We start from the raw sequence: 15,783 nt of genomic DNA on the forward strand, positions 1-15,783 counted from the left end.
TAAGAGAATTTCTTCCTGCTTGTGGCCACTGATCAAAGATCATGGTCGGTCAGAGCACCACGTACTCTGAAGAAAGAACTTCAAAAGCTACCTGCTCCACACTTAAGTTAGTGCAAAGAAGGGAGGGACATACGAAGCCCTTGAGAGAACTTGGAGCCAGAGAAATGGAGGAAACTTGATTTCTCAGACTTCTTTCAAAACCTTCTGCCTTAGCCTCCATAAATCAAGTAATAATCTCCACCCCACCGCCTTTGTAAAATGCAATGCACTGGGGAGCAATGTGGGAGCAGGAGTCAAATTTTCTGTGTACACCGCACAAGTTTCTTATTTCAGACAGTGGTGAAGCACATGGGCCAGGCAGGGAGACTATGGACCCTGGGCACAACCCTTAGGCTTTTGCTGAGGGACAGATGCCACAGAGGAGAGGTACAAATTCAAAGATTGTGATTTGAAAAAAAACAGTGTTTGTTACTAATATAGAACTTTAAAAAATAAAATAAAGAAGCAGTTTTTCAAGTTCGTGTGTTTTAACAGAGAAAATCCAAGTCAGGCAACCAAAGCTTCCTTTTTTTTTTTTCCTATTTCTCACATTTTCTATACTGAAAATTAAGAGAGACAGAGAATCAATAGTACCTTTTATTCTTTTCATATAAGATGACTGCTTTATTTTGCTTTCATTTTTTCATCTCTTACTCCTACATCCAGATATGTCAATATATTCTGGGCTAAAAAGCCATCTTCTTGATATAAAATTGTTCTTACAATATATTCCCTTTCTGATTGTTTATGTTTGATTTTGTTTTATAATGGTCTTTATAACAATTAATTAGAAAATTTGTGTTAACTAGTTTGGGTGCTCACTACATATTGTTTTTTTCTAATTTTGAATTTCTTTTTCATTGAGATATAATTTACATAAAGTACACAAATTATGTGTTCGATCCCCCTAAAAACTGTATGTATGTAAATAACTACACTGCCACCACCCAAATCAAGATTCAAAATATTTTCAGCAAGCCACCAGGCTCTCTCATAACTCCTCCCCAGCAATGGCAACACGTGCTTTGTGGTGGCTGCTGTTCTGACCTGTATATGAAAGAGTAGTTTGCCTATTTTCAAAATTCACATACAGGTAATCATACAATATATATTCTTTTTTGTCTTTTTTCACTAGACATTACATCTGGAAGATTCACCCATGCTGTGTGCAGTTCTAAGTTTGTCCTTTTCATTGCTGTGCAGTATTATATTTGTTGCTTTGCCTCACATGGGGTGACAGATATGCAAAAAGGATTACTCAAAGCCCATCTCCTTCTGAGCAGTGAGACATTCTGAAGGGGTTAACTTCCCAGAACCCTCAAGAGAGAGGCATTCCTCCTTTGGGAAATTAACCATGACCTGGGGTTCTGTCTCAGTATTTATTCTCCAGGCCAGAAAGTTACAGAAAAGGAACATAGGTAGAGTAATGGCTAAGTATAGTTTAACAATAGAAGCTGGTAACATCAGTGAAATAACAAAGTGACATTCCATAATGCAATTTGCAAAAGGTTAAGTCGATTCACCAATAAAAGCTTGTTCTTAGCAAACATTTTCTTTCCCTATAGCAAATTCCTTAGTATGTTTACATAACAATCAAGTAACTTGTCTGTCCTTGAGCCAGCAACTTTGCTGTGTTTCAATTCTGTATCTACAACAGAGACTTTAGCCTGGGGAAATTTTCCTGTCTTTTACAAGCTTAACATTTCTATATGTAATTTTTAAAAGTTAGGTTATACCTGAAACTACAGGGCTTTAGAAACTAGGTCCTGTGAAATACATTTGCTTTATAAATGTTAGTATACTCCACAATATTGCATGAATATGCTACAGTGTATTTTTCCTCTCAACCCTTGACAGATATTTGATAAATATCTGGGTTGTTTCCAGTTTATGGCTATGTGACATTCCTGCCCATGTGTGGTTAATAGGCATAAGCACTCATTTCTTTGGGGTATATATTCACTAGTGGATCACAGAATGCATGTGTTTAGCTTCACTAGATACTGCCAAAGAGTTTTTTCAAAGTGGCTGCACCAAGTTACTCTCCAGCACCATAGCAGAGCTCCATTCACTTCATGTCCTCATCAACACTTTGCATTAGTCCTTTCACTATTAGTCATTTCATGGGGTGTGGTGATATCTCCTCATGGTTTTAATTTTAATTTCTCTGTATGGAATGACACAGAGTACCTTTCATATGCTTACCAGCATTTGAATATCATTTCTGGTAACGTGCCTATTAAAGGCTTTTGCTTTGAAGAAAGAAGGTCATGCAAATTAAAGGAACAGAAATGTGCCAAGTACTGGGGTGAGAAATGTGCTTTTCTCTATACTTCTTTTGCTTGAGGCTCATTGACCTTCTTTGTGCATTGTTTTAATCAAGATTGGACATTTATGGCCATTATTACTTCAAATCTTTTTTCTGCCCCAATCTCTCTCTACTTTCTGATACAATTACAGGTGTGCATTATAGGCATACACATGAGCGACATTCAAGATATGGCAAATAAGCCATTGTGGACTACAAAATCGACTATGTGAGGGGCTGTGGTCAGAGGTTAGGGTGGACACACGAGTTTGGGCCATATCACAGAAGTCTCCATGCCTAGATCATTTACTCCCATTTTTCGGTTCCGTTCTATCAATTTTTATTCAGTACTATTTATTAAATATTTTCTAGGTGTAGGACACTAAGCCAGAATATCTGGGAAATGCAAGAATAAGGCAAGAACTTTGCTCTCCAGAAGGATAAAGTCCATATGGGATGGTTTGGGATATGACATAGAACAAAGAAATGATTCTATAGATTATGCTGTATCTGCAAAGGGATGACATTTTTCTGCAAAAGGAGCCCAACTCAACCTCTGTCCCACGAGGACATATCAGGAACAAAAGCAGGTGAACAGATACAAATAATTGCAATAGAGACTCAGAAATGATACTAGAATTTTCTTAAAAATCAAAGTCCCTGCATATCTCAGACTCTGCTCATTTATTCGCTTCCTCTGAATAAAACACAACTGCTAGTAGATACTAGTGAAATTTTTAATCTGCCACAACATCCTGACCTAGCAAGACAGGGGTGGTTTTATATCAATCTCCAATCTAACGGAGAAACGTGTTTCCCTAAATCATAGAAACATATCGTTTTCTGGAACACATGGAAAATGAAGTAGTAAAAAAAATAATTTAAATTCCAGGCTTCATCCTCTGAAAAGTTTACACAGATCATTTCCTCATGACGTTATTATGTCGAAGTCTGCATAATTAGAGAGTCCCAAGGCATAAGCAATTAAAATGTGACCTTCGTATTTTAGGGGAGAAGGGCAAGAGAAAGACTTTTTGCGAAATTTACCAATTACTACTTCAGGAAAATAAACTTGGCAAATCCAGCCCTTCTTGGTATTAAACAGATGTCATTTTCACATTGGCAAATGGTCTCCTGACTCAGCCTCCAGTTGCAAGGTAGATGAGAAGTCACTAAAGCTGTTAGAAGGCTCAGAGGTCATTTAAGTCAACTTCCTGCCCCAGTCAGCACTCTACCTACTCACCACAATAAACAGCTTGTCAATTTCACTTTAAATGTCTTTCAGATAAAGACCTACAATCTCCTCCTGTAGACTTCTCCAATCCTTTCTTGTTCCAAGCTTATACTTTCTGTAACAAGACGATATTCCTTCTTGCTCTGTTGCCTGCACTGGCAAATTCTTGCTTAACATCTTTGTTATAGTAACAGAGACCACAAAATGTGTATTTCTGAAAAAGCTGATTTCTGCAATAAAGGTGTTTAATTCTCTCAATGTCCAAACAAGTCTCAAAGTTATAGTAGGCTTCTCGTATCCATTTCTCTCACCTTTGATCACACAAGATCTGCCCCACATCCTCTACACAGCTCTTGCTTCTATTCCTCTCTTTCTCTTTCCATTCTGTTCTCCTGCTCGGGGCCAATTTTACATCTGATATTTAGATGGATGCTACAGCCTCCTGGCTGGTCTTCCTGTTTCCAACCTCTCCCCACATCCATCCTGAATGTATATGCCACCTTAATCTTCTTACAATTCTGTTTTTTCCTCAATAAGCTTTTAGAATAGAAGAGAAGAAACATAAGAAGACATAAGAGAGTATATTCCTGACTGTGGGGTAGGCAAAGATTTTTAAAACAGGAACCAAAAAGAAAAAAAAAAAAAGATAAATTGAACTATATTAAAATCAAGAACTTCTGTTCATCTCAAGAAGCATTAAAAGAGTGAAAAAGCAAGCCATACAGTGGCTTATATATACAACACATATATCTGACAGAGGAATAATAATTATAATACACAAAGAATTCCTCAAACAGTAAAGAGATAATTTAGATGTTCAATAGAAAATAGACAAAAAAAAGTTTAAACAGGAATTTCATGAAGGAGGATATTCAAATGGCCAGTAAATCTGTAAAAACATATTCAACTTCATTAGTCATCAGGAAAATAAACATTAAAACCACAATGAATTGCTATTGTGTACCCCACCAGGAAGGCTAAGTAAAAGACAGACAATACCAAGTGATGGTGAAGAAGTGGAGCAACTGGAGCTCTGAAACCTACTTATGGGAGTATAAATTAGTGCAACCACTTGAGAAAAATTGTTTGCCAATATCACTAAAGTTGCCCATACACATACCCTACACCCACAAATTCTGTCTCTAGGTATACATCTAATAGAAATGCATGCATATTCAATAAAGTATATATACAAGAATGTACATTCATTCAGCATTATTTGTAATAGCCAAATCCTGAAAACAACACAAATGTCTATCAAGAGTATAATGAATGGATACATTGCGGTGTGATCATATTATGGAATACAAATTGGCAGCAAGTATAAATGTACCCTACAAACAGCAGCATGGATGAATCTCAGAAAAATGATGTTAATGAAAGTAGCCAGGCACAAAAGCAATACATTCTTCAATTTTCAATTTATGTAACTAATCTATAATGCTTGGATTAAGAATAGTAATTTTCCTTATAGGTGATATTGACTGGTCAGGGTCAGGAGAGTGGCTCCTGGTGTGCTGGTGATGTTCTGTTTCTCCATCTGAGTGCTGGATGCATGGTTATGTTCACTTCATAAAAACTCATCAGGCTCTACATTTGTAATTTGTGCATCTTTGTATGTAGCTCACATTTTAGTAAACAGTTTAAACAAAACAATGTATATGTTTTCCTTCTAGTATTCAATAATTCACATTGAGTTTTCAAGACCTAATAATCCAAAGTTTATATTTTTTCATACATTCACAAATACACTCACAGTATATGCCCTCCTGGTTTGGAAAATCACGTCTCTTTTACACAGTGTGACAATATGCCCTGGTTTTCTCAGTAAAGTCCTGGTTTAAAGCTGTAGCCCTGGAGTAATTACTAAAAGTTCCTAGAATTGTTCCAGATATTTAGGACATTTCCCCTACCTTTACAGTTGTCTTTACCACACTTAATTCAAAAACAAAATTTTAGTGGCTATTTTTTCACATCTTTTCAAAGCATTCAGTTTGGTTTTCATAGAAACATTTCAAGTAACATGTAATTAAATTATATATATATATAACAAGTAAAACTGGCAGAAACAGGCTTGGGAACAAACACTACTGCCTTTTGGGAACCCAACTGGTGGAGAAGTGAGTTGGTATAGTGGTTGTGCTGTGTTATGTTACTGTTGATATGACCCACTATGTTTTACAGAGAGAATGGGAGCCATAGTTAATCTATCCACTCAGTTAATTGCAGATTAGATAAGAGAGTTTCTACTATATACTCATTAGTTAAGAAAACTATCAACCTACTATTGATTAAATGTGTTTCCCAAAAGTTCATGTATTGGAAACTTAACCCCCATTGTAATAGTGTTAAGAGGGTGGGAAATCCAGTTATGGTATGGGAAAGGCAGAACCTTTAAGAGGTGATTAGATTGTGAGGACTGTGCCCTTGTGAATGGATTGATCCATTCATGGAACAGTGGGCATGGTCCTGATGGCTTTAAAAGGAGAGCAAGTGAGAAGGTTAACTCTCTTGCTCAGCCCATTCTCACCATGTGACAACCTGATCACCACAGGAACCTGTAGAGAATTCCCACCAGGAAGAAGGCCCTCACTAGACATGTTCCCTGGACTTTGGACTTCCCAGCCTCCAAAACTGAAAGAATAAATTTCATTTCTTTATAAATTACCCAGTTTCAGGTATTCAGTTATAAGCAATAGAAACAAACTAATACGTAAACATATCAAGTACAAAAGAAAAGATACTAAATCAACAATGGAGAAAAAAAGTAGTTGGTTTGGCCTGTAGTGTGACTCTTGGCCTCCTTCAAACTGAGTGTGGATTTACATAGTAGATTGAAAAAGCTCCAGATTAAACCACACAGCTCTGTTATGGAATCTAAAAGAAGCATTTTTCACCCTTATACAGCCAGATCCTCTGTCCAAAACCATCAAAGAGAATGCATCACTAGGACGTGGCTCGTCCTGGTGGCACTCAGAGTTTTCCTCCTGCCAGCCATCCTCACTGAGTTCATTGCCGGCATGACCGTAGAAGCCTGCCTCCTGATCATTAGCCAGTCCCTTCATGGGGGTGTAGGGGGAAGAAAGAAAACCTAATGGGACTGGAAAAACAAAAAGAAAGTAGGCTGAAGCCAAAGATGACATCAGACATCTAGGGAGGTTAGGAGGTGATAGAAAATGTAAGAAAAGACATTCTTAAATGATGTCATCCTGAGAACATCCATCCATCTTGATGCCAAATTTTTTGGCATTGGCTAACTGTGAAATTTAGGGAAGCTCTTTCTATTAAATTGCCACTTAGTAGTATACACTTGTGGGAGAAAAAAAAAAGTCCCAGAGATTGAATTTTTACCATCTAGCTAACCAATTACCCAGCAGAGTAGACAGAGCTACCCTGTTTCTTTGAATCTGGCAGTGCCAATTGTGTCCCAGTCAAGCCCACCAGGAACAACCTGACCCAGAGTGTCTGGCAAGAGAAGAATTAGGTCAAAATGCTCTTCCATCCTGGATGGCTTTAAATAACAATATAGGATTAAAAGTCATACAAAGAATATACTTCAATTAACTGGTCCTCTTACTGTTTTCCTAAGATAACAATGACTGAATGGCTTCATAAGCCCTAGGACAGAGGCACATCATTTAACCCTGTTTGGAATGACAATTCTCATAAAAAGAATTGTCATTCCAAGCCTCAGAACCTGGTCAGCATACTTGTCCATCATGAATGAAGGGAAAGTTGGAAGTAACAGAGATAGACATGCAGTCAGAAGAGGATGGAAGTGGCAGAAATAATGTGATAAGCAGCAGATCCCTTTCCTTCTAGCCTGTTTCTACCAGAATCAATACAACTCTGCCACCCCCACTCCAAACCACCCCACACAAGGAGCCCCAGCAAGCACCAGCTCAGCTGCCCCTCTGCTAGGACCTGCCCAACCTGCTGAGAATGCTCCTGCTGTTCTTTGGTAAATGGTCATCCTTTTCCCTTCATCTTGCTTCACGGAACATTCCTGTTCTGTGACTCACAACCTTGTGACTAAGAAGCTGTGAATTCCAAACTTATTTCATATTCTAGCCATTTTCAAACTTGTTTTTAGAAAAAACAGCAGCTATGGGTTGAATGTTTGTCACCTCCAAAGCTCATGTTGAAACTTCACCCTCAACATGGTGTTTGAAAGGTGGAGCCTTTAAGAAGTGATCAGATGATGAGAGCTATGATCGAGCACCACATGTTGTACATAGACATTGATATTTAACTCCATACCCCACAGATACGTACCATCAACTAGGTTACAATAAAAAATAAATGAAAATTTTTTTAAAAAAAGATTATGAGAGCTGTGCCCTCACAAATGGTTAATTTGTGATTTCACAAATGGATTAATGGGTTAGTGGATGAGAGTGGGAATGGCATTAGTGTCTTTATAAGGACAGAAAGTGAGCATGTTAATACATGCTTGCCCCTGTCACCATGTGATGCTTTTCACCGCCTTGAGATTCTGCAGAGAGTCCCCACCAGGAAGAAGGTCCTCACCAGATGTTCTCCCTTGACCTTGGACTTTCCAGCCTCCAAAACTGTAAGAAATAAATTCTGTTTCTTTATAAGTGACCCACTTCCAAGTATTCTGTTATAAGTGACAGAAGACTATTACAACAGCTAAACTCTTTTTTTCTAATAAATATATAAAAAGGTAAAAGGGATTTTCCCTGGTTGAAGCAGGGGACAGACACAAAATTCCCACACTTCCCTGTGTCCCTCTTCCCCTGGCAGCCTCTGGGGACACTGTCCAAGGAAATCTGGCTTCTTAGAATACAATATGAAAACAACTGACAACTGAATGCCTGGCAAATGTGCTAAGGGGAGAGCATCCTCAGGCCTCCGTCCTGCTCCCAGGGCACAGAATTTCCTTAAATGACCGCCTGGGAACAGCATAGGTCAACAGCTTGGCTACTGCTCAAAAATGTACGAGAATTCTGTTATCTCTTTCCTCCAGGAATAACACCTATGCTCAAAGCACTGTTCTTGTTGTCAGAGGAGAAGGGAACCAAATTCTAGAACCTTCTAAATTGCATGAGTATAACAGGCAAAATAGATATGCCATCTTCAGAGCCAAAACAAATAATAAGCTAGATGGGAACTTTCTATTGGCTACTCCTGGTTTTTTGAAAAGCAGAGATCTCACCTCTCAAAATGAACTTTGGTTTTCTTATTCAAATTATATAGTTTCCCATTATGATTAGAAGTGAGCAGCTTATTTTCTTCCTTATTTATGCTTTTCTTAAAAATGAGTACTTTGTTTTAAAAAAAAAGGAGGAAAAAACCTAATATCAATAATTGTTGCAAAAAAGTAGATTTACAATACTTGCAGGTAGATAGGAAGAAATACACTGAAATACACACGCTTACACACATGCACCCACTCAGCAGACAACGACTTCATGCATTTAGACATTGTATACACTAATTCTTAACTACTGTAATCACTGGTCAATCTATTCTAGACTTTCCCCTAGTTTATGTAGTAATTACAAATGGATCTCTTAATCTGAGATTGGACCTCCTCAATAGTCCCTGTTTCTGAGATTTTCAACAACTTCACCTGGTATAAAAACCCTGGCAATATCTCTTCTGTTATACATTTCATTCCTTTAAAAGGAAGTCATTCGATAGCCAGAGGTTGGCTCTCTCTCTCTTGCACACTCTCTTTCTCTCTCATTCTCTTAATCTCTCTCCCCGAAGTGCTCAGCCTTCTATCTACACTTCAACCTTTCCTCCCTCCCAAACTACCTAAGACTTCCAGTGGCTACATGCTGATGAATCTAAAAACAATGCCATCCTCAGCAACCCTCTTTAACACAAGACAGTTTAAAACTTCCTCCTTTTAGAGGTATATTATCCATTTCGAGTTTCAAATCCTAGGGAGTGCAATCATTGAAATACAATTTAGACACAGCACAACAGAATTTTAGGCCACAATGTGAGATAATTTCCATCTAGGTATTTAAACTTGATGTCAAAGTCCATTGTGTATCTGTTCTTAGTTCTCCTATGGTTTCTAGAAATTGACAATGTTTAGAGAGCAAAATAACACCGGTGTTGGTTAACTATCTACAGCATTAACTCATCGAAAAACATCCAACATAATGGTGCCCAGGCTTGAAAGATCTGGCTGCACTAATTCTTTCAAAGTCCCTTCCTGGAAGTTCTATTTAAGTGGCCTACAGTGATGAGGTTTGCTGAACTTCCTGAGCGTAGGTAGTCCTAATTCTGCTAACAAAATAGGATACCAACAGGTTTTTCCTTCCTTTCTTTGGGTCTCAGGTGTTTTTTGTTTTTGTTTGTTGTTTTTCCTATTTGTAAATTAAAGGAATGGAACCAAAGACCCAGAACATCTCTTCTAGCAAGACCAGAGTCTTAGGTTTGAATCCCGACTCTGCCACTTACAATCTGAGTGGCTTGGGCACATTACTTGAGCCACCATAGCTCACTTTTCTTGTCCCAGAGTGGCTTGGGCACATTACTTGAGCCACCATAGCTCACTTTTCTTGTCCCAGAGTGGTTGTGAACAACAGACTTGGTGCTGGGCCAACTCTTTGCTATTCCCATTGAGATCTGGAGGCTAATTCCTCTCCCCTTGAATACAATCTGGCCTTAGTGACTTGCCTGAACAAGTGACCTCTGAGGCCATGCCACAAGAAGTCTTCTGGCTTCAATCTCAACCTCTTCAAACAGTAGCTCTGGAAACCCTGAGCTACCATGTAAGAAGTTCGACAACCTTGAGACCACCATGCTGGACAGGCCATGTAGAGAGATGCTGAGATAACATAAAGAAAAAGAGATTCCTGTCTCACCCCAAGCTGTTCTAGCCCCAAGATATTCATGTCTCATGAATGTCTCATGTCTCATCTGAGGCCCCAAACATCATGTGGAGCAGAGACTAAGCCTAGGTGATCCCACCAAGACTTCCTAAGTCACAGACTCATAAGCAAAATAATGATTATCATAATTCTAAATCACCAAATTTGGGGGTGGTTTGTTACACAGCAAGTGATAACAAGAGCGCCCACATGAGACTCTTAAGGAAGAGACAGTGCCTAACTCATCTTTATATTCCCCATGAGTGTCAAATACAGAGTTTCACAGGTATCTGTTCACTCTTCATTGCCAAAGAAATGCCATGCCTGTCAGCAGACCACGGCTGAAAACTGAGTCCAGCAATTCCCAAGGTAGTGCTGAGCCAAATGAAGCCTTCCTAATGCTCTACTGATTTATCCCCTCCTGGTGTTTAGCTAAAACTTTGCAGGTCCCCTGGATAGCTGTGGGGACACAAACAAACCCACCAGAGAAAACCTCAAGGAGATTCTGGTGAGGTTAAGATGTCAGGAAAATGCATAGGAGAGCACGTACGTTAATGGGATTTGCCTATGTAAGGAAGAAGCATTAGGGCCGAAAAATGGACCTCTACATTAACTTCCATGAAATATGTAGTCAAAGACTTTTGCGCCATACATAATATTTCTTGCCAAATTACTAGTAGCTTGATGCACAACAAATTCCACTTAGTTGCTGTAGCAAAACACAGATATGCTAATAGTGCCAGTGATTTGGGGGCTGTGGGAAGAGAAGTTTGTTGTATCTCTTTAATGCTACCCCATTCATATGGAAATGAATATACAGGCCGGTTGAACAGAAGCAAGCACTGATAACATACTCAGTGGATTCAGTCAGAGTAGGTTACTATGCTCAAAATAATGCCTTTACATACCCTCACCAGCATCCTAATTTTCTTTTTTTAAAAAAAGTTAAATTATTTAGAAAATTGCTTCTGATTTCACTTCAACTTGCCCATACAGATATACAACTAATATATTCTTAGTCATAATAGGCATTCAGAAATGAAGACTCAGAGTTCTTGAGTTAGAATCCACGGAGATTAAAACAAAAAATTAAACAGATATGGATCCACACTGCCCAAACCTCATCTTCCTCCTTCTTCATGCGTGTCATTAATTGCTGCAAGTTGGCCAGAACGTTAAGCCTCACCAGCCCAAATATTTGAGTAATTCTGGACTTTTCAGCTAAATTTCTCAGAGCAAGCCAAGCATGCACCCACTGTACGCCAGACATGACTTCAGAAAATGTTTTCTCCATCCCCAGTTTTGAAACAGCCTGATGCTGACTATAGTAACTTCCGCCCACTATTTAAATGACTAGGTAGTATTATAGGAGATTTATCAAATCAGCAACTTATTTAGCAATTTAAGGCTTGCTTGGGATTATGATATAAAAGACAATGTAAAGGCTAATGTATTGGGGTGGAAATAATTTTTATAAACAGGAAATTTTAAAAAGAGGCTTGTAGACACAAATAAGATCACATTTAACAGAACAGAATGAAGTCCCTGGTTTTTCTCTCAAAACCTTATCATTCAGTTTAACAATGTGAATGAACAGGCAGGCTCCAAATTTGGACCATCTGAGTTCAAGTTCTAACTTTACTCCTTATTACTTATGCGACCTTCAAAAAATGAAACATCTCTGTACCTTATAAGATGAAGATGAGGATTAAAATGAGTTAATAACGGTGCCTGGCTCAGAGTAAGATCAAAATAATTGCTTATTAACTACTGTTTTTCCCTCATAGGTTTGTTGTATTATAGGGCAGATATGAAGATTAAATGGCATTATTATGTAAATCACAGTACATGACATAAAAAGTGCTCAACACATGCTTATTATTATTATAATTATAATTATAAATTTTGAACTAAAAGAAATTTTAAAACTCAACCAGACCAAAACTTTCATTTTAAATATAAGGAAACTAAAGCCCACAGAATGGAAAAAAATTGTTCATGTCACTAAGCTATCACATTATAAAATTAGGATTTCATTTATTAATTCAATCATTTACATATTCAGCAAGTATTACTGAATAGCAACCAATCAAGTTGGTGAGCCCAGTTTAATGTACAGAATATAGTGAGGAACACAAAGGACAAAGTTTGTGGTATTTGAATCTTGGTCCTCATCCAGTACACTTTGCACTATAGTGCTTGTAGTGTGTAGTTGAAATAAACCAAAAACTGACCTGATATCAACCTAAAAATGTGCCTTAACTAGCTTTATCTTCTTGGAAAAACAACTTCAGCTCTCTGTGCCTTGATTACTTTGAAGATAAAATAGGAAGGTTGATCTAAGGGCCTTTCTAGATACGTTATATAATTGTTCTACCTACGCCTTTGTCTCTTAATCAATTATCTAATTCTTGATCCACTAGAACACACATTGTACTCATCAAAGACCTCCATCCCCAAGTGAGAAGGAATTAACACCTGTTGATAACACCAGATGGGTCCAAACCAAGTTTCTATTTCTATAGTTAGACAAGTTCAGATGGTAAGAAAATACAGTAATCCCTCCTGTTTTTAAAGCAAACACCATGACCTCCTACATTCTGAGACTGTTCATCAATTATAAACCACTTGACTCATTCAGTGAATCTGCTCCAGGGAGAGGTCTGCAAACCCAGTAAATTAATTGGAAGAAGGCTGATGAGATCACTCGTAGGATTCAAGGGAAACAGCAAAAACTGAAAGTAACACAAATTTTCAGACACTTCTGTATTAAAACTATCCAGCACTTCACTGAGGAAAAGAAAATACTACTTCCAGACAGGTCTGAAATCTTACAAACCATTGTGTGTATTAAATATTTAGCCTCTTACAGAACTTCAATATTAAACTTTTAAAAGTCCTCTTTACTTGTGACATTGTGGAGTTAACTTTAAACCAAAGAAAAACCACTTCACTATAATTTTCAAGTTTCTGTGGTTAAGGGATGCATTGTTCCATTTAGGTATGGTTATCATCTGTGGCAAGGAGTTTTCAAAGACAGCACTCCATGACCCACACTGGCATTCATGCCCTTCGGAAATGCCCTCCCCTTGAGTGTGGACTAGAAGTAGTGACATGCATCTAATGAGTAAAATACAGCAAGAAAGAGAGAATGTTGCTTTCATGATCAGATTACAGAAGACTGTCTTGCTAGACTCTATTGACTTCCCAGTCTGCATCCTTTGAGGAAACAAGCTGCCGTGTTGGAAAGATTCACATAGCAAGAAACAGGGTGGCCTCTAGACAACATCCAGTGGAGAACTGAGGCTCTTGGTACAGCAACCCATGAGGAACTGGATCCTATCAAGAGCCACATGAGTTTGGAAGCTAAGTTTCCCAAGTTGAGCCTTGAGATGACTACAGCCCAGCCAGCATCTTGATTGCAGCCTGTGAGAGACCTTGCGGTAGAGTACCAGCTAAGATGTGCCTGGATTCTTAACCAACAGAAACTGTAGTAAATGTATGTGATTTTACACCAGTAAGTTTTAGGGTAATTTTTTATGCAGCAGTAGATACCTAATGCATCATTCCAGATAACATGCACACACATACACACACAAAAACACACACACATGCATCCTGAAATTTTTAAAAAGTCAATCCTAGTCTACCAGTACTGAGACTGTATATATAGTCCCATCACTGACTATTTCTTGAGATCAGATCAGATCAGATCAGACGAGATCAAGGGAATAAGTATATTGATAGTTTTATATCCTTCTCTCCCAGTAGAGTTGGTCTAAAACTGATTACTCTATAACCCTGGCCTTTCATTTCCAGAGTGAGCCTTAGACATTAGCTTTTCTGGTCTTTTCCCTTACCTCTGACATGTTTGTGTAATTCCTGGAACAAGACTTCTTTGCTTTTTATTTGACCACCAAAATAGCTGAAGACATGTATTAAACACTGGTCACTTGGCTATGCCTAATCTTTGCCTGTCCCCTCCCTTAGGAAGCTGGAACTGACATTTCTACTTCCAGCCGCTATGTGAATACCTGCTTCAACCATATATCTACCCACAATCGGAAAGCTGCTTCCTATCTTATGTTGAAGAAAAACAAAGTGAATCAAAAGATTGTAATATTTTAATCTCTAGAAGAGATTTTAGTGATCGTGTTGACCTTCCAAAAGACCACCAGAAAAATGAATCGAGCAAAGCTAAGTTTACTGGAACTATTACAGTAAAAGAGATTAAATATATCTCAAATGGAATAATTAGAAAAAAATATTTATGGGGTTTTGGGTTCTGGGCTGCATGATTTTAAGGCAGGTCTCAGAAGGCATAAAACTGGGCAAAGTGTATGACACAGTAGCTTTGGAGTAGTGGACACAGTAAGTCAAGGGCCTTAAAGTGAGCCTTGATCCTTTTAGTTTATTTTTTAGCTGAAATTCACATAACATAAAATGAACCATTTTAAACTAAACAACTCAGTGGCAACTAGTACATTCACAATATTGTGCAATCACCACCTCTATATAATTCCAAAAAGAACAGGAAAACCCTCACCCACAGCAGTTGCTTCCCATTCCCTTAGTTCCCAAGGCTTACTTGTGGGTTTACATATTCTGGATATTTCCTATAAATGAAACCAAACAATATGTGACCTTTTGTGTTTGGTGCAACCTATTAGCTTAGATAATTGAACTGTTTTAGTTGGTCAACAGTCTTACATTCCAAGGGCAAATATGACCCACAGTAAGCAGCTAGATTACATTTTCTTGGTCCCACTATTGTTTAGCACAGAAATGGGAAAATGTGCTTGATCACAGAATTATTTAGCATAGGAACAGGAAAGAATGTTTATTTATTTCTAGAACTCCCATTTTTGTCATTCTTCATGTTTGTGGATATGATCAGTCCAGATCTTCATTAGTGTTTGATAGAGTTTCTTATGGTGGTTATTTCAACTCTCAAGTTTTCTTTTTCTTTTTGTTCTGGAATATAATTTCTTGGATCACTTGACTGGTGCACAGCAGCATTTAAGACTCTGGACACCAAACATTTGAGCACTGCAAGTAGGACAAATACTAAAAGAAGGAATTTGATTAGAGTTTATAGTCCACTTTCAAGCTAAGATCCAAGAACACCCAAATTAAATCAAGAAAATAGCTCCCAACCCCAATTCAAAGAAACTGAAGAACCATATATGGAAGTACTAACAAATTTACATAATTTCGTGATTTTTTGTTTGTCTCCTAGGTCTTTTTAGTAAAATTAAAGACACTAGAGAAGTCTGTAGAGCTGTGATGGCAAAAATTTTCTCCTAGCACACAATCCACCTCAAAGAGCCAGTGTTATATACACCTTG

Source organism: Cynocephalus volans, chromosome 4 (genome assembly GCF_027409185.1).
Source record: "Cynocephalus volans isolate mCynVol1 chromosome 4, mCynVol1.pri, whole genome shotgun sequence".
Lineage (NCBI taxonomy): Eukaryota > Metazoa > Chordata > Mammalia > Dermoptera > Cynocephalidae > Cynocephalus > Cynocephalus volans.